General features: G+C 36.8%; 1 long non-coding RNA gene across 2 annotated transcripts; it reads right to left on the bottom strand.

Annotated features, from left to right (window-relative positions):
* Positions 1-5,839: 5,839 nt before the first annotated feature.
* Positions 5,840-18,250, bottom strand: LOC141565058 (uncharacterized). 2 transcript variants are annotated; one of them, XR_012488834.1, is made up of 3 exons: positions 18,138-18,250; positions 9,071-9,230; positions 5,840-6,443 (listed from the first exon to the last, which is right to left on the bottom strand). It is a non-coding gene; the product is annotated as an uncharacterized LOC141565058 (long non-coding RNA). The 2 variants fall into 2 exon arrangements; XR_012488833.1 differs by having other exon boundaries at positions 9,071-9,234; positions 18,138-18,215.
* Between the last annotated feature and the right edge of the window lie 1,219 nt (positions 18,251-19,469).

Raw genomic sequence — 19,469 nt, 5'->3', positions numbered from 1 at the left:
CAGATAACATAAAGGGATTATAATTGGGGAAAATACAGGCTTTTTTAACCCAACAGAAGGGCAGTGCTCAGTGCAAGCAGTTTCAATGTATTTGCCATTTGATGTGAAGAGATCCAGAAAGTGGTAAATAGAAGGGACTATATAGGTTAACTGCTTGGGAGAAAGGGTTTGCTTGTTTCTCTACTGATGCAGAAGGAATCAGATGGTGCCAACAGCACCTGGCTTAGAGAGACAGAAAAAGAGAAAAACTTCGAAACAAAGGAGAAGACCTAAGAACAAAATCTGCAGGAATCATTGGATTCCCTAACACAAGATGAGACTATTGTAGGACTTCAAAACTTGCAGGAATTATTAGGTTCTTGGCACATGAAGTAATTGACTATAGATTCCTTTTGAACTATTCCTAGGACTTATGGACATGTGTAATTCCTTGTGAAGGTCCAGGCTAGCTCTTCTGAAGGGCTCAAAATAAGTCCTTTTCAGGATAAGCAAAAGTCCTTGCCCCACGTTTTGGCGCCAATATGTAATGTTCTGTTGTCTCCAGAAACTGCCGATCACTCTCTGGGAGGAGATATGCTGTCTCAACTCAATCTCTTGACTAGACTTTTCTTCCTGTAGAGAGCCGCCAACTCTGACCTAGAGTAGACTCCTCTCCCTTGCTCAATGTTGCGTCTTTTATCCTCCCAGAGAATGGGCATGGAATAACTCAGGGGCTTCTGGGAAAAAAATACTTCAACCAATGAACTTGCTCCTCTTAAACATGTAAGCTCCTCCACAGAAGTTCGAAGGAGTAAAACTCCCCATAAAGGCCAGAACTAGAGAATTGTTAAGTACTGACTTAGAACTTAGTAAGAACCTATCATCTCATTATCTCATTAGCACGTAGTAAGAACCTAACAATTCCTCATGTGGATTCGTGTTATTTGTTACATCACTACTAGCCTGTGTTATATTGCTATGTGCTTATGTAATTTATGTAATTATGTGTAAAACCTCCCATACTGATGGATTTATGTATACCTGTTTTAAGAGTGAGACCCTTCAGAAACCTGCTAATTTGATTTGATTTCCCATTTCCTTTGGTGTTTTCATCTCCCTTCCTGAGATGTCAGGGAGGGTGTGATCACCTCCTTTTATGGTGTTTTCACCCCTTTTTTGGGCACTCAGGGAAGGTGTGATCACCTCTTTTTTAGGGTTCTCACCTCTGTGAGAAGTGAGGACACCTATATTCTAAAAACAAAAGAAATGGGGAGATGTTATGGGCCAGAACTTGAAACAAGATGCTTAGTCATTGGAATTGATCTAATTTAGCATGGTGCTTAACAGTTCTCTAGAGGTACTTAGTACTTACTAGAGTTCTACAAAATTCACACCTTTAGGAGAGCATATATAAGCTAGGAGTCTCAGCCAGGATAGAGTCTAGGAGATTCAGAAGCCAGAGAAGGCAGGCCTCTCAGAACCAAGGAGAGAGATAGGCTCCAGAAAAACCAGCCAAGCCCCAAGTGAAGGAGACAATAAAAGATTTGGACTTTAATCCCTGCCTGTACTTGTGATTACTGAACTGAAAGGAAGGCTGCCTCCAGAAGTCCCCCAAAAACCTGCTCCAAGAGAACATTACATTTTAGAGAAGAATATTACAGCATGTTCCTCCCTTGACACTTCATTGGCTGAGTACCTGAAGTCACCGTATCTGAAGTGTTTAATCCCTCCAAGTGAGTGTGAATCTCCACCCCGATTACATCATTACTTCATTCTTGCCTTCACCTTATTTGGGGGTAATTGAGTCCTTCTTCTATTGCCTATTGGCTGAGTCTGATCTTATCTGAAGAACTGGACTCCCTACTGCCCCCCCTCCCAGTCTAAATCTACTCTGCTCATGTCACCATATCTTCTTTCCAAATCCCCAGATCTAATTATAATTTCCAATGTGTATCTTATCCTAAATTCCCATCCTTGATTACATTTTACAATCTTTTTCAAGTCTGAGTCTCTACCCCGATTGCATTTTCCTTTAATCAGTTCTGTTTCCTTGTTCTGCATCCTAGTTAGGTTTCAATTTTATTTTTCTAATTTAAATTTATTTTTTGTATTTCACTAATTTAATTTATGTGGAAACTAACTCTTCCTCTCATCCAATTTTCACAATACCTTGTTCTAACACTGAAGCAAGATTTCTGTTTTTAATTTCTACCATGATAGTTTGTTGTTGTTGTTGTTGTTGTTGTTGCCCAAGGTCATGTTAAGTCATGTGAGGCATGTTAAGGCATGTTAAGTCATGTGAGGCATAATTTGAACTCAGGTCTTCCTGATTTCAGGGCTGTTGGTCTATTCATTGTGCCACCTAGTTCCCCCCCCCCCCACCATGATGTTTTCAGCCATAAGGACAAATGCCTTCAGCTCAGATGAATCAGGGACCAAGGGCAGTTCCCACACTGAGGCAAAATTCTTCAACATAAAAAGGCTAAAAGCCAAGAGTAAAGCACAAGGAGCCTTGGTGCAGGATCTTTTTGTCTGCAAGTGATTGTTCATTTAATGCAGTCCCAGAAGGTGAGCTGCAACAAAGCATAGCTGGATTCAGCACTTTGGAATGCTAGTTGCAGAAAGAGTTCTATGTTATAGCTCCCCATTAGAGCCACTTCCTCTCATGGGACCTTTCCAGGAACTGAATTGGATTCAGTTAACTGACTTCCTAGGCTTTGAAAAAGAAAATAAAAAAATCTCACCTGAAGGAGATAGACCTCCACAGGCCTCAAGTTCAGGGCTCCCCGTTTAACTTCCACTCAGGAAATTCCAGGGATTCCCATAATATTTTTGAGCAATAATGGATGCCTCTGCTTGCTATGGAAAAGATCTTCAAAACTGGGACCCAGCTACTTGTCTAAGGGATCAACCCAGGGTGCCTCTTCCCCAGTACTGAGCCACCAAAGTTGCTTTTTTGACTCCTGCTCCTCTGTGATCCTCCACCCCCAATCTTTATTCTTGTTGGCTGTTCCCAGAGTTAGAAAGCCATCCTTCTTAGAATCCCTGAGTTCCCTTGAAAAACCCTAAAAAAGCTCTTAATTCTCAGCCCAGCACTGAGCTTTGCCATGATGTCAGGCAGATATATAAGTATGTAAATATATTTTTGTATGTATATGTATTTACACATAGATGCAGGCAAGCGTGCTTGTTTGTGTGTATTTTTGCACACTCCTTTTGGGTCATTTCTTCCTCAAATGTTCCCTTTCCTCTCCAGCTCAGGTGCCAAGAACAAGGTAATTCCCACTATGCTCCAGGATCTGTATGATGGGTGTCAGTCTATGCCCTAAGGCCCCACTCTCAGTCCAGGACGCTTCTGAACTCTGGAGCTCCTCCCTGCCCATCCCTCCCCACAGCTGGAAAAGGTCCAAAAGGGTGGAGGCCCCCTTTTCCGATGTTAAAAAAAATACTAAAAGGAGCATTGAAGATTTAGTGCTGAGAGACTGAGCTCCCTCAACTTCATAGCTACTCAGTCCTCCCCTGGCCTCCTCCCTAATTTCCCTCCATCCTTGTGCCTCAGGACCCACAAGTTCTGCTCTTGGCACCTCTCCCCTTCTCATGAAGACAGTATATTGAGGGGAGAAGAAGGAAATTAGGGGAGCCCCCAGTTGGTTGATCAGCCCAACCCCTAGACTTGGAGGGAGATGTGAAGGTTTTTAAAAGTGGATTAAGGTCCTCTTAAGGTCCTGCTGACTTCAGGTGAGAGATCTCAGGAAATCAGGGTAAGAAGAAAAAGGGACCTAGGTGTTGGACGGGATAAAGAAGGCCAAGCACTGACCCAGGGGGGTAAAGGTTTTCAGAGTGGAGGAGAGTTGGGGGGGCGGAAAGGAATGGGGGAGGAGAATGGCTAGAAGAGCCTGGAAGGATATAGGATAGACATATCCTTGTGAGGAAGGAGCTGGTTGTAGCAGGGGGTCATGGGCAATATCTAAAATGATTTTTATTGCTTGCTTTAGGGAGAGATCATATAGAACTGTGGGAGGAGAAGTACCAGGGAAGTGTTGGGAAGAGGAAGGATGTGCATTCTTAAAAAGGTTCCCAAAAGGTTGTTTAAAGATGTTAGATAGAAGCCTCTGAGAGAACTGGGATAGAAGAAGGTGAAAAAGAGCTTTTCCTAGCATACTGAGAAAATGGAGGTTGATTAAGGTATCATATCATTGTGATCCTAGAGGCCCAATATAGGAGTTTGGGCCTCTATAATTCTATATAAACAGGATAGTCTGGGAGGACTAGCTTCCATATAGTATTTAATAATAAACTGCTTTATAAAGTCCACATCAGGCTCTTTAATTTTTTTAAACTTATTTATTTTACTTAAATAAAAAGTTAAAAACAAATTGCTTTGTGTACAGCAGAACAAAAGAGAGGATTCAAAATATGGAGTAATAAATTTCCATTTCCTGAAAGCCTATATAATAAATACTACTCATGTTCAGAGCAGTCCATCTTTTATTTGCTTATTGTAGGTTTTCTTTCTTCTTTATTTTTTCCCCCTTACTTTCCTCCCTGCTCCAATAAGGTTATACATACTGTGTATGGGTGTGTGTGAATGTATGTATGTATATATATACCTACATATGCATACATAAAAATATCTTTTCTTAATTTGCTTGGAGTTGGTGGGAGGAATGAAAGGGGAGAAAAAGAATAAAGTAAATAAGGGGCGCAGCAGAGAACCAAAGAATAATTTACAAGGAAGTAAAGAAAAAATGGACATTCACGAATATAATTTCTTCTATTAACATATATATATATATATATATATATATATATATATATATATATATATATATATATATATATATATATGCTTTCTTGTTCTGGTAATTTGTTGTGATATATTTTGAATCCTCCCTGATGTTCTGCTGAGCACATGACAATGTTCTCTTTTATTTTGCTTTATTTTGTTTTGTATTCTTTTTCTGTTTCTCTTTTTTCTTATTTTTTTTCAAATAAAGTGGATTAAAGAGAAAAAAAGGTTATACATAAACAAAAAGAAATACTATGTGATTGTGTATACATTATGTAACTGTGACAGTTAATTTTTTACTATCCATCTTGATTTGCTTGAGCTCCCCTACCATGGTGAAGACTGAGCAGGTATAAGAAACAGAATATCTTACCATGAATTTTGTTGACTCACAAATAAGTGCAGGAAAGATCTATTTGTTGCAAGAATGGATGCAAATAAGAATATTCAGGAAACTTTGTTCTGGGTCACAATGATGGAGGGATTAGTTGACCTGATTTAAGGATAATTAATAGACAATTATTTTATTCTATGAAGTTTGTGTCTCAGATTTTTTCTTTGTGGAGAAGAGATCAACACCTGATGACTTCAAATGGGACCTGAGAGACTGACACCAGCTTTCCAATAGTAGCTTTTTCCTGCAGATTCTCTGAGAACTTTTCAGTCACAAAGGGGCTTCTCCTGGGAGGACCAACTGGAAGGTCAGGACTCTTTTCTGTCTTGAATCCTAGGTCTTCTAATCAAAAGTAAGCCTCCACTTGGAGAAGGAAAGCAGCAAGACCAACATATTTTTTATTGTTCTGCAAATATTGTTAAGTGCCAGTTCAAATTACCTTAAAGTTTAAGGTAAACCTCCACTTTGGAGAAGAAAAGGCCTTTTATGAAATTATCCTCCATACTAGTGAGGAAGAAATGGCTTCTAAAAAGCCTTTTATCAGAGAAATTTTCCTCCATATTTTTATTAGGAATTTTTATTATTATATTAGCCTCCTTAATAAGGGAGAAGAAATGTTTTTAAGAAACAAATAGAAACAATTCCAAAAAACCTTCACAACTCTAAAGATGCTTTATTAAAGAGATTAGGAAAAAGAGAATCTGAGAAGTTCTCTATTTTTAGCAAATACATTTGTAAAAACAACAGAGAGGAAAACTTTGCCCAAGTGTGTTTGTCTTAAAGCATAAGAAATCTTTGCCTACCTTAAAAGTGCACTTTGGGGCATGTGAATAGAGCACCAGCCCTGTATGCAGGACTACTTCATTTGCTTTCTGTATAATGCACCAGAGTACTTTGTGTTCTTCCAATGCAAATGGCAGACTCTTTGAAAAAACCTGATCACTCAGCAAAGCCCTTGCAACTCATCTTGAAACCATCATAGACCATCATCCACATTCTAGAAAAACTGACAATTTGAAAGTAGTTCTAGGAACAAAAGTTTTCAGGAACTACTGTTCTGGTAGTATTGCTCTTCATTGCATTGATCTGTGTTGTTACAGCATAAACTTTTCTGCTTCTTCTTACTTCTCCCAGCATTAGTGAACAAAACTCTTTCCAGGGTTCTCTGAAACTGTGCCTTTCATCACTTCTTATAACACCACAATCTTCCATTACATTTTCAAACCATCATTTGTTCAGTCATTTTCCAATAGCATATGGATAACATCTTGGTTTTCACATCTTTACAACAGCAAAAAACAAAAAACAAGAATTATCATTTTGTGCTGTAAAAATAAAATTTTCCTCTTTTCTGTAATTCTTTTATTTAAAAACATATTGTTGGATCCCTTTTTTTCTTTTCTTGGAATATTTTATTTTGTTCATTTAATATTTTTGCCAGTTATATTTAAAACAAAATTTTTAAAAAATTCATTTGTAAGATTTTTGAGTTCTAGGTTCTCTCCTTTGTCCCCACCCACAATTAAGAAACCACATGTGAAGTTTTCCAAAACATTTCCATGAAAGTCAAGTTATAAAAGAAAACAGATCTTTCACCCCAAGGACAACAAAAACCCTCAAGAAAAATAAAGTTTAAAAAAAGAGATAGAGAAAGAAAGAGAAAATGCTTCAATCTGTATTCAGTGGGTCCTGTCTTCCAAAGTATTCAGCAACACTCCTGTTTCACTGGGTAACTTATCTCATACTGTCATGATAAAATACCTTATGTGTGAAAGCCTTTCCACATTGATCACAACCAAAAGATTTCCCTCCATTCTCTAGTATTTAGCTGGATTGGACCTCCATATAAAAGTCTTTCCAATTTGATTATATTCATATCATTTCTTTCCAGTGTGAATTCTCTGTTCTTCAGCAAGACTGGATCTCTGTGAGTTTTTCCATATTGGATCATTCAAAATGTTTCTCTCCTGGGAATTGAATTTGACATCTTGGAATCTTCTAATATCATTACCTTTCCCTAACTCAATTCTAATTTTAAAAATTATTTTCTTTCTTAAGTTCTTGGATCTTTTTCTAATTTACTTTCTTTTTATAGTTTTCTTGATTTCATTGGATTGCTCTTATTTTTTTCCATTAATATTCCTCAATCTCTCATTTAGTTTTTGGAAATGCTTTAAAAATGCTTCTAAGAACTTTTTTTGGACTTTCATATTTCTCTTTGAAGTAGGTATAATTTTTAAACTTTACATTTTTCCTCTGAAAATGAATTCAGATTATTTATCTCTCTTTCTCTATATGCCTCTTTCTATCTCTCTGTCTCTGTCTCTCTCTCTCCAACCATTCAATGGTAAATAATTTAACTTGAAAAGGCTACAAGCCAAGACCAAAGTTGGTGCACACAGATAACTCTGCACTCCCTACAGCAACTAAGGCTGAGATGCACCAGAATATGGATCCATTCTCTACTCCTTGTAATAATTTTGGCCTGACAATTAAGACAAAAAAAAAAAAAAAAAAAAAAGAGTGAGAAAGAGGTACTTATCTATGGAGAGAAGATTCTGGATATTTTCCAGCATGACCTCCCTGTACAGTTTTTTCTGAGAATGGTCCAAGAGACCCTACTTTTGCTCAGTGAATTCGACAAGCACATCCTTGAATGTCAAAAGTCATAACATTTAGAGCTGAAATAATATTTATCTAATTCTTATCAACAGGGAGGAAGAAATTTGCCTAAAACTCATGAAACCTTTATGAGTATCAGAGCCAATACTTGAAATGAGTCATTAAAAGCCAATGGAATATTGAGAAAAGTGCTTTCTGTTTGAAATGACAATCATGTTGGAATAATAAAAGCTGGAAAAAGTCTTATTTTACAATGCTTATTCCTATGGTATTAGGGAAAAGGTTGGTGGTCTATCAATGAGATAATTTGGAAAAATGAAAACAAGGGATAATGTTATAAAAAAATTATTCATGCATACATCAATCATTTCATCACTAGGAAACCATTATTTGTTGTAGGATTAAATCAGTGCTAAACTAGATTTAACTACTGTCTCAATTCCACTCAGTATTTTGTTTCAAGTTCTGGCCCATAACATCTTCTTGTAGAATCAGATCAATCATACTGAACCATGCTAAATTTTTCAAATGAACATGTATCACAATACAAGAATCATTAGAATCATAATGAATATAAATAACATAAAACTCATTGCCAATCTAAAATTAATTCAGTTGAGAGTAGTTCTGAATCACTTTAGAAAGAAAATAATTTTATCCATTTATGACTTTGACACTATAGTCTGATTGCATTCAGATACCAGGCCTTTTGATCTAAAGATGTTCTATATTCTTATCTTCATGATTTCTCTACATAGTGTGGTAATGCCCAATTTTCAGAGTATTTTTCTTTAAGGATGACCCATCTGCAGAGGGCCAAATATCACAGTATCCTAAGAGAAGAACACTTGTGATTTTCAATAACACCACACAATTTATTTTAGGATAAATTCAGTTCCATCATAACTGGACTTACAATGACATATGGCTTATTATATAAAAATCTCAATATTCCTAAGAGCCAATAAAATATAGGACCTACTTTTCTGGGTTAGCCTACTGCCAAAGTTTTATTGTGACAGATTTTCTTTTCAGAAGGAGGATTTGAGACTCAAAGTACGATGGAGGGAGAGTAGAAGGGGATGGGCAGATGAGGGAGGAGGAGCTCTCAGGTGAAACCAGTCCTTGGCATTTGGCCCAGGTAGAATTTGAGACCTGGGATGGAAATTGGTGGACTAGGGAAAAATCAAGACAGAAGAGGGGTCATTCCCCTGGCCATGGGATTCCAGCTGATGAAGAACAGGAATAGAGACATAAAGAGCAAGACAGGGGTTGGAATTTCTTACTCTGAGTATGAATGAAGAATATGATCCTATGTTTTAGGATGCAGGTAGAGAGAGCCACCAGGACTCTCCCAGAAATGCTGCAGTTCACTGACTCTTCATTTCCGCATGGCCCACATTTCTGAGCAACCTCTGTCTTGGATCATTCCTCCTGGCAGATCCCCTGTCTGAAAGAAGTAGCCTTTTAGGTTGAGATAATTATCTCTTACAAATCCAATGCTTTCAGTCCCCAGGTAGGTCTAAGCCAAGAGATCATAGAGATTGGATGGTGTGTCTATATTCTAATTGATTCTTCTTCAAAGAATTAGAAGTGGTTTACAATATTACCATCATGCCATAGTTCCTGCTTCACTCAGCTCTCTGGAGCCCACGTACCAGATTCCTTACTGGGGAGAGTTTTCAATTGATCCAACTCTTATCCCCTAGCTGCTGCTTTTTGGCCATCTCCTCCCAACTTCTTTCCTCCTTGAATTCTGGGAAGTACAGTCATATCTTTTGAGCTCATAATTCTTATCTTTTTCTGAAAACAGCTTTTTATTTTTCCAAATACATGCAAAGATAGTTTTCAAATTTATTCTTGTAAAACCTTGTGTTCCAAATCTCTCACCCTCCCTCTCTTATCCTCCTCTCCAGATAGTATGTACACAATCCTCTATAAGTTAAATGTGTGCAATTCTTCTAAACATACGTTCATATTTGTCATATTGTGCAAGAAAAATCAGATCAAAAGGAAAAACAAAACAAAACACAAGAAAGAGAAAAATAAAAGTTAACAGACCTGTAATATTGTTCTCTAAAATATAATCATCTCTGGGAGCAGATTTCTTGGGGGGCTTCTGGGGACAGCCTTCCTTTCAGTTCAATGTAATCACCCCAAATGCAGCCAGGAGTTAAAGTCCAAATCCTTTATTATCTCTTTCCATGTCTTGTCTCCTTCCTTGGGCCCAGTTAGCTTTCTTAAAGGTCTATCTCTCTCCTTGTTTCCAAGAACTCCTGCTGCTAGTCCTTTGCTTCTGCCAGCTTCAGCCTCCAGCCAGCACAAAGGTAGAAGATGGAATGAATCTGTCTCCTCCTCCGAGACATTCTAGTGGGCTTTTCCTTCCTGGCCCTGACAGTTCCTCCTTATATGTCCCACACTGAGGATACATCAATCATTGCTAAAATCTTAAATAAGATATTAGCAAAAAGACTTCAGAAAATCATCCCCAGGATAATACACCATGATCAAGTAGGATTTATACCAGGAATCAAGGGCTGGTTTAATATTAGGAAAACTATTAGTATAATTGACCATATTAATAATCAAATTAATAAAAACCATATGATCATCTCAATAGATGCAGAAAAAGCATTTGATAAAATCCAACATCCATTCCTACTAAAAATGCTTGAGATCATAGGAATAAATGGACTATTCCTTAGAATAATCAGGAGCATATATTTATAACCGTCAGTAAGCATAATATGTAATGGAGATAAACTGGAATCTTTCTCAGTAAGATTGTATTATGATTTTAAAGAAAAGTTCGGATTCGCTCCTATAAATGACGCTCTCAAGCTCAGTTAAAAAGTAAAAGTAAAAAGTTTTAATCAAACAAGACCAGGTACAGACAATTTAGATTTACACAACAAAACAAATAGAAACAAGAACAATTAACAACATGACAATTATAGCAGATAGAGGAAGAGAATACATCACCAATTCAAGGGAACCTCAAAAACTCAAATGGCTGGGAGTCCCATTTCAGCCTCAATCAACTTGGATTGTGTAAAGATTTTTCCGGGCGGAGCGTCCTCCCCAGGGATGAGACTCAGTGGAGAAGTAAGATTCTCAATCTTATATACCTCTCTTAAACAAAGAGGGCTTTCAGCAAGAAGTCTGGCATGTATACATGTGTAGAAATACGTGACCTTCTAGTGTTTTGACTTACTCCATATATTATCTTGACATATATAAAAATATATGACCATCTGGTGTTTTGACCCATTCTATATTGTCTATACCTTGAGGGATTTCCTTATCAATTGTATATGCTCAGGGAGGAAGCCAACCGCCCTAAGCATAGACATTCCCAGGAATGGCTAGTTCCTGGTATCTATTGTCAAGGACATATAGAGTTCATGGAATGGTCAAATTCCCATAATTTAGAAGCCTGTTAGATTTGAATGAGCTTACAATTCTAATATGAAATTTTAATTTCTTATTCAAAGATCAGGAGTGAAACAAGGTTGCCCACTATCACCATTACTATTCAATATTGTATTAGAAATGCTAGCCTCGGCAATAAGAGTGGAGAAAGAGATTAAAGGAATAAGAGCAGGTAATGAGGAAATCAAACTGTCACTCTTTGCAGATGATATGATGGTATACTTAGAAAACCCCAGAGATTCTAATAAAAAGTTATTAGAAAGAATTCACAATTTTAACAAAGTTGCTGGATGCAAAATAAATCCAAATAAATCCTCAGCATTTTTATACATCAACAACAAAATGCAACAGCAAGAGATACAAAGAGAAATTCCATTCCAAATAAATGTTGAGAGTATAAAATATTTGGGAATCCATCTACCAAAGAATAGTCAGGAATTATATGAGAAAAATTACAAAACACTTGCCACAAAAATAAAGTCAGATTTAAATAATTGGAAAGACATTAAGTGCTCTTGGATAGGCCAAGCGAATATAATAAAGATGACAATACTCCCCAAACTAATCTATTTATTTAGTACTATACCAATCAGACTCCCAAGAAACTATTTTAATGATCTAGAAAAAAAGAACAAAATTCATATGGAAGAATAAAAGGTCGAGAATTGCAAGGGAACTAAAGAAAAAAAAAGTCAGATGAAGGTGGTCTAGCTGTACCTGATCTAAAGCTATATTATATAGCAGCAGCCACCAAAACCATTTGGTATTGGCTAAGAAATAGACCAGTTGATCAGTGGAACAGATTAGGTACAAAGGACAAAAAAGGGTACATCTATAGTAATCTAGTGTTTGACAAACCCAAAGATACCAACATTTGGGATAAAAATTCATTATTTGGAAAAAACTGTTGGGAAAACTGGAAATTAGTATGGCAGAAATTAGATATGGATCCACACTTAACACCATATACCAAGATAAGATCAAAATGGATCCATGATTTAGGCATAAAGAATGAGATCATAAATAGATTAGAGGAACAGAGAATAGTCTACCTCTTAGACCTGTGGAGGAGGAAGGAATTTATGACCAGAGGAGAACTAGAGATCATTATCGATCACAAAATAGAAGATTTTGATTACATCAAACTAAAAAGTTTCTGTACAAACAATACTAATGCAAACAAGATTAGAAGGGAAGTGACAAATTGGGAAAATATTTTTACAGTTAAAGGTTCTGATAAAGGTCTCATTTCCAAAATATATAGAGAACTGACCCTAATTTATAAAAAATCAAAACATTCTCCAATTGATAAATGGTCAAAGGATATGAACAGACAATTCTCAGATGATGAAATTGAAATTATATCCACTCATATGAAAGAGTGTTCCAAATCACTACTGATCAGAGAAATGGAAATTAAGACAACTCTGAGATATCACTACACACCTGTCAGATTGGCTAAGATGACAGGAACAAATAATGATGAATATTGGAGGGGATGTGGAAAAACTGGGACACTGATACATTGTTGGTGGAGTTGTGAAAGAATCCGGCCATTCTGGAGAGCAATTTGGAACTATGCCCAAAAAGTTATCAAACTGTGCATACCCTTTGATCCAGCAGTACTGCTATAGGGCTTATATCCCAAAGAAATACTAAAAAGGGGAAAGGGACCTGTAGGTGCCAAAATGTTTGTGGCAGCCTTTTTCGTAGTGGCTAGAAACCGGAAGTTGAATGGATGTCCATCAGTTGGAGAATGGTTGGGTAAATTATGGTATATGAAGGTTAAGGAATATTATTGCTCTGTAAAAAATGACCAGCAGGATGAACTCAAAAAGGTTTGGAAAGACTTACATGAACTGATGCTGAGTGAAATGAACAGAACCAGAAGATTGCTGTACACTTCAACAACAATGCTATATGAAGATGTATTCTGATGGAGGTGGATATCTTCAACATAAAGAAGATCCAACTCACTTCCAGTTGATCAATGATGGACAGAAATAACTACACCCAGAGAATGAACACTGGGAAGTGAATGTAAATTGTTAGCACTACTGCCTATCTACCCAGGTTACTTATACCTTCGGAATCTAATACTTAACGTGCAAGAAGAAAATTGGATTTACACACATATATTGTATCTAAGTTATACTGTAACACATGTAAAATGTATGGGATTCTCTGTCATCTAGGGGAGGGAGTAGAGAGAGGGAGAGGAAAATTTGGAAAAATGAAAACAATGGATAATGTTATAAAAAATTACTCATGCATATATACTGTCAAAAATTTTTTTATAATTATAAAATTTAAAAAAAAGTTTTAAAAAAGGAAAAAAAAAGGATACATCAATCATTTCATCACTAGGAAACCATTATTTGTTGTAGGATTAAATCAGTGCTAAACTAGATTTAACTACTGTCTCAATTCCACTCAGTACTTTGTTTCAAGTTCTGGCCCATAACATCTTCTTGTAGAATCAGATCAATCATACTGAACCATGCTAACTTAGATAGTTATTATCTTTATCAATTCTAATGACTTAGCACCTTGTAAGAATCCTAACACAAACCACCAAAAAAAAAAAGGTGAAAATACTATACTTTGGTTTTTTGTTTGTTTGTTTGTTTGCTTGTTTGTTTTTAATAGTTTTTATTTACCAGATATATGCATGGGTAATTTTACAACATTGACAATTGCCAAACCTTTTGTTTTAATTTTTCCCCTCATTCCCCCCACCAATTGCAGGTTGGCCAATACATGTTAAATATGTTAAAGTATAAATTAAATACAATATATGTATACATGTCCAAATAGTTGTTTTGCTGTACATAAAGAATCGGATTTTGAAATAGTGTACAATTAGCCTGTGAAGGAAATCTAAAATTCAGGCAGACAAAAATAGAGGGATTGGGAATTCTATGTAGTGGTTCATAGTCATCTCCCAGAGTTCTTTTGCTGGGTGTAGCTGGTTCAGTTCATTATTGCTCTATTGGAACCGATTTGGTTCATCTCATTATTGAAGATGGCCACATCCATCAGAATTGATCATCATATAGTATTGTTGTTGAAGTTCACAATGATCTCCTGGTCCTACTCATTTCACTCAGTATCTCTCCATGCCTTTGTGAAATCATCCTGTTGGTCATTTCTTACAGAACAATATTCCATAATATTCATATACCACAATTTATTCAGCCATTCTCCAATTGATGGGCATCCACATAGTTTCCAGTTTCTGGTCACCACAAAGAGGGCTGCCACAAACATTCTTGCACATACAGGTCTCTTTCCCTTCTTTAAGATCTCTTTGGGATATAAGCCCAGTAGTAACTCTGTTGGGTCAAAGGGTATGAACAGTTTGATAACTTTTTGAGCATAGTTCCAAATTGCTCTCCAGAATGGCTGGATGTATTCAATTCCACCAACAATGTATCAGTGTCCCTGTTTTCCTACATCCCCTCCAACATTCTTCATTATCTTTCCCTGCCATTCTAGCCAATCTGATAGATGTGTAGTGGTATCTCAGAGTTGTCTTAATTGCATTTCTCTGATTAATAATGACTTGGAGCATTTTTTCATATGGCTAGAAATGGTTTCAATTTCTTCATCTGAGAATTGTCTGTTCATATCCTTTGACCATTTATCAATTGGAGAATGGCTTGATTTCTTATAAATTAGAGTCAGTTCTCTATATATTTTGGAAATGAGGCCTTTATCAGAACCTTTGACTGTAAAATTATTTTCCCTGTTTATTGTTTCCCTTGTAATCTTATCTGCATTAGTTTTGTTTGTACAAAAACTTTTCAATTTGATATAATCAAACTTTTCAACTTTGTGATCAATAATGATCTCTAGTTCTTCTTTGGACATAAATTCATTCGTCTTCCATAGGTCTGAGAGGTAAACTATTTTATGTTCCTCTAATTTATTTATAATTTCATTCTTTATGCCTAGGTCATGAGCCCATTTTGACTTGATCTTAGTGTACGGTGTTAAATGTGGGTCAATGCCTAGTTTCTGCCATATTAATTTCCAATTTTCCCAGCAATGAAAATACTATACTTTGATCCACATTCAATCTCCATAGTCATCTTTCTGGATGCAGATGGCTCTTTACATCACAATTCTATTGGGATTTCCTTGAGTCACTTAATTGTTGAAAAGAACCATGACAGTAGATCATCATTTAATCTTGTTGCTGTGTATAATATCTTGCTCACTTCATTTGCTTACATCAGTTCATGTAAATCTCTCCAAGCTTTTCCAAAATCAGTCTGCTGATCATTTCTTATAGAACAATAACATTCATATACTGTAACTTATTCAACCATTCCCCAACTGATGGACATCTATTTTCCATTCCTTGCCACTACAAAAAGGCCTGCTACAAACATTTGCACATATAGGTCCTTTACCCCCCCCCCCCTTTTTTAAATCTGTTTATAATACAGGCTCAGTAGACACACTGCTTGATCAAAGAGTATACAAAGTTTGATAGCCCTTTGGGCATAATTCCAAATTGTTCTCCAGGATATGGTGGATCAGTTCACAACTCCACCAACAATATATTAGTGTCCCAGTTTTCCCACATCCTCTCTGACATTTATTATTATCTTTTTCTGCTATCTTAGCTGATTTGAAAGGGATGAAATGGCATCTCAGAGTTGTCTTAATTTGTATTTCTCTGATGATAGTATTTCTCTGATGAAATAGGCTTTAATTTCTTCATCAGAAAATTGTCTGTTCATATCCTTTGAACATTTATCAACTGGGGAATGTCTTGTATTCTTATAAATTTGAGTCAATTCTCTATATTCTTTAAAATGAGGCCTTTTCTTTGAAACCTATTTAGGTCAGGGTTTCACTTGCCTAAAAGTAATTTGAATAATAAACTGTCAATAATCAAAAAAAAAAAAAAAAAAAAAAAAAAAAAAAAAAAAGAAAGAAAAGAAAAGAAATGAAGCCTTTTTCACAAAACCTGGGTGTAAAAAAATTTTCCCCAGCTTTCTGCTTCCCTTCTAATTTTGACTGCATTTTGTTTTTACAAAAATGTTTAAATTTAACATAATCAAAATTATCAATTTTGCATTTACATAATGTTCTCTAGTTCTTCTTTAGCTATAAATTCTACCCTTTCCCACAGATCTGAGAAGCAGATTATTCTTTGTTCTAATTTGCTTTTAGTATCATTATGTTTAAATCATGAAACTATTGCAACCTTATCTTGGTATAGGTTTTTAGGTGTTAGTCAAAGTCTAGTTTCTGCCAGACTGTTTTCCAATTTTCTCAGCAATTTTTGTCAAATAGTGAATTCTTATCTCAGAAGCTGGAGTTTTTGGTTTATCAAACACTTACTATAGGCATTGATTATTGTATCTTGTGAACCTAACTTATTCCACTGATCCATTATTCTGTTTCTTAGCCAATATCAAATGGTGTTGATGAGTACTTTTTTTATAATATAGTTTTAGGTCTGGTACAGCTAGATTATCTTTGTTTGCATTTTTTCCCCACTAATTCCATTGAAATTCTTGACTTTTTGTTCTTCCAGATGACTTTCATTATTATCTTTCCTAGCTCTATACAGTAATTTCTTGGAAGTTTTATTGGTATGGTACCAAATAAGCAGATTAATTTAGGAAGAATTGTCATTTTTATTATATTAGCTCAGCCTACCCATGAGCACTTGATATTCTTCCAGTTGTTTAGATCTAACTTTACATGTGTGAAAAGTGTTTTGTAATTGTGTTCACATAGTTCCTGGCTTTATCTTGGCATGTAAACTCCAAAATATTTTATATTATCTATAGTAATTTTAAATGGGAGTTTTCTTTCTACCTCTTGCTGCTGGACTTTGTTGATAACATACAGAAATGCTGATGATTTATGTGGGTTTATTTTATATCCTGCAACTTTGCTAAAGTTGTTCATTTTTTTAGTAGTTTTTTAAGTTGAATCTACAGGATTCTCTAAGTACATTATAACATATGCAAAGAGTGATAATTTTGTTTCCTCATTAACCTACTCTGATTTCTTCAATTTGTTTTTCTTCTCATTGTTAAAGCTAACATTTCTAGTACAATATTGAATAGTAATGATGAAATTGGGCATTCTTGTTTCACCTCTGATCTTAATGGGAATGCTTCTAGTTTATCCCCATGACATATAATGCTTGCTAATGATGTTAAATTGATGCTATTTATCATTTTAAGGAAAACTCCATTTATTCCTATTCTCTCTAGTGTCTTTAAATTCCCTAACTCTTACCACTGAGACTTTCACAAAGCAAATGGGGAATGAGTTTTCAAAGTGAATTTTTGGGAAAATATACCTGACTCCATTTTAGACTATACTGACTATTCTTACATCAATGTATAGTATATCCCATTCAGTACCTCCCTTCCCCCAATCTCTTTAAGAAAGCTCCTAAATAAATTCCTATTCTGTTATTCTTCTAGTAAAGCACAAAAGATTCAGCAAAAGCTGATTACTAGATTAATCAAGTAAGTACTGTTTTCTTTATAGGTATAATCATGCTAAAGATTTTTTCTAATTTTATATTTTGGGCTGTGGGAAGTAGAACCATATCTTTTTCTTTTGCTAATAATGTACCTTTTCTTTTTTTAGTGCCCCAACCTGATCTTACACAAAACTTCTTGGGTAATATCAACTGACAGGACATCAACTTCCTAAACAAAGGAGCCACATTTTCAATACTTATTGACTTAATCTAAAACATGGCAAAGGAGAGGGAGCAACAATGTGACCTAAGCCAGAAGGAAATGGGCAGTGCTAGGGGGATGATTCCTGCCTTGCTGCAACCCTGCCAAGGATCCCCTCCCTCCAACAGGAGGAAGCTTCTTGGGCTTCCCCTGGGCTGATGCACTGAGCACAATTCTAGGCAGGTACTGCACTCACCTGGGATAGCTTTGGCCATCAAGGGCCATCTCTCTGATTCCAGGCTTGAGTTCTCAGTCAGCTGGCCCGGGAAGAGAGGACCTCAGAGAAGGAGGATGTGGTCTGAGCCTTCTCTACCCAGACGGAATGCAGACCTGCCCAACGATAGAGAGAGCTTTCTGGGCAGGTACAATGGCCCTGCCCTGCCCTCAGGGGAGAGGCTCCAACTCAGAAGGAGGGAAGCAGGAAAGGTCAGGCTTGGAAATGTCTTGGGTCTGAGCAGGTAGAGGACTTGCCTCCCCCCCAACTTCTTCTCTTTCACATCATGCCCCTCACTCAGCCTTCTACAAAGACCAGGGGGTAGAAGGGTATTGTGGGTTCCAGGTGGGATGAGACTAGGTAGAGCCTCAGTGACCCCTGACCCAGAGCTCTCCCTCCATCTGATACTGTGGGGAGATGTGCTAGTCAGGAAGAAGTGAATGAGTTCTGACACCCCAGAACTTTTGGGATGTGACTCTGAGTCTGCACTTGGTGGGAGGCCAGCTCCTGGCAAGCCTGGGGGACACTGATAAAAGATCAGAGGGGGAAAATGAGGCCTAATAAAAAGATTAGCCAGCAGAAGTGGAATGCAGGGAGGAGGGGCCCTGGGTCATAGCTACCTGGGACCTGCAGATGCAGAGATGATTCCCAGAAGGAAGAGAGATCTCAGCTCAGAGGGAAGGAGGCAGAGAGATCTCAGCTCTGGGAGAAGAAGGAGAAAATCTCAACTCCTAGTGCAGCTGCTTTAGGCCACCTAGCTCTGGGTAGGTCCTGCTAATCTCAAGAGTCCTGCATCTTCTGGAATGACTCTCTCTCCTCACCTCCTCCAAAGTTTCCAACCATCCTAGGGATAGAATTCCACCAGGGTCATCTCACCTAAGTGGTCATCTCCCCTCCCCAACTGTTCTGTCACTTCTTCCTCTCTCCCTAACTTAGCTTTGAGAGTTCAATTCTCCTCAGCAGGATTTCTTGATCTTCTAGCTCTCCCTCTCCTACATCCATCTTCTTCCTTGCTAGGATATATACCTCTTATATCCCTTCAAGTTATCTCAGTAATTCTCCTCCCCTGATTCCCTCCCCCTTCATATCCCATGAGAGTGAGATCTTAGGGCATAGCATAGATTGACACTTATCATCCAGGTACTGATGTAGAGTGGGATATTAGTTCTTCTTACCTCAACTGGAAAGGAAAGGGAAAGTTTTGTGATGAAAAATAAACTTCAAAGATACATATACAAATATATACAAACATACATGTATGCATATGTATATACACACATATATATATACACATATATAAATACGGACAAGTAT

The sequence above is a fragment of the Sminthopsis crassicaudata genome, chromosome 3 (genome assembly GCF_048593235.1).
Source record: "Sminthopsis crassicaudata isolate SCR6 chromosome 3, ASM4859323v1, whole genome shotgun sequence".
Taxonomy (NCBI): Eukaryota; Metazoa; Chordata; class Mammalia; order Dasyuromorphia; family Dasyuridae; genus Sminthopsis; species Sminthopsis crassicaudata.
Note: the sequence above shows the minus strand (reverse complement) of the source record. Positions and strands in the feature narration are given on the sequence as shown.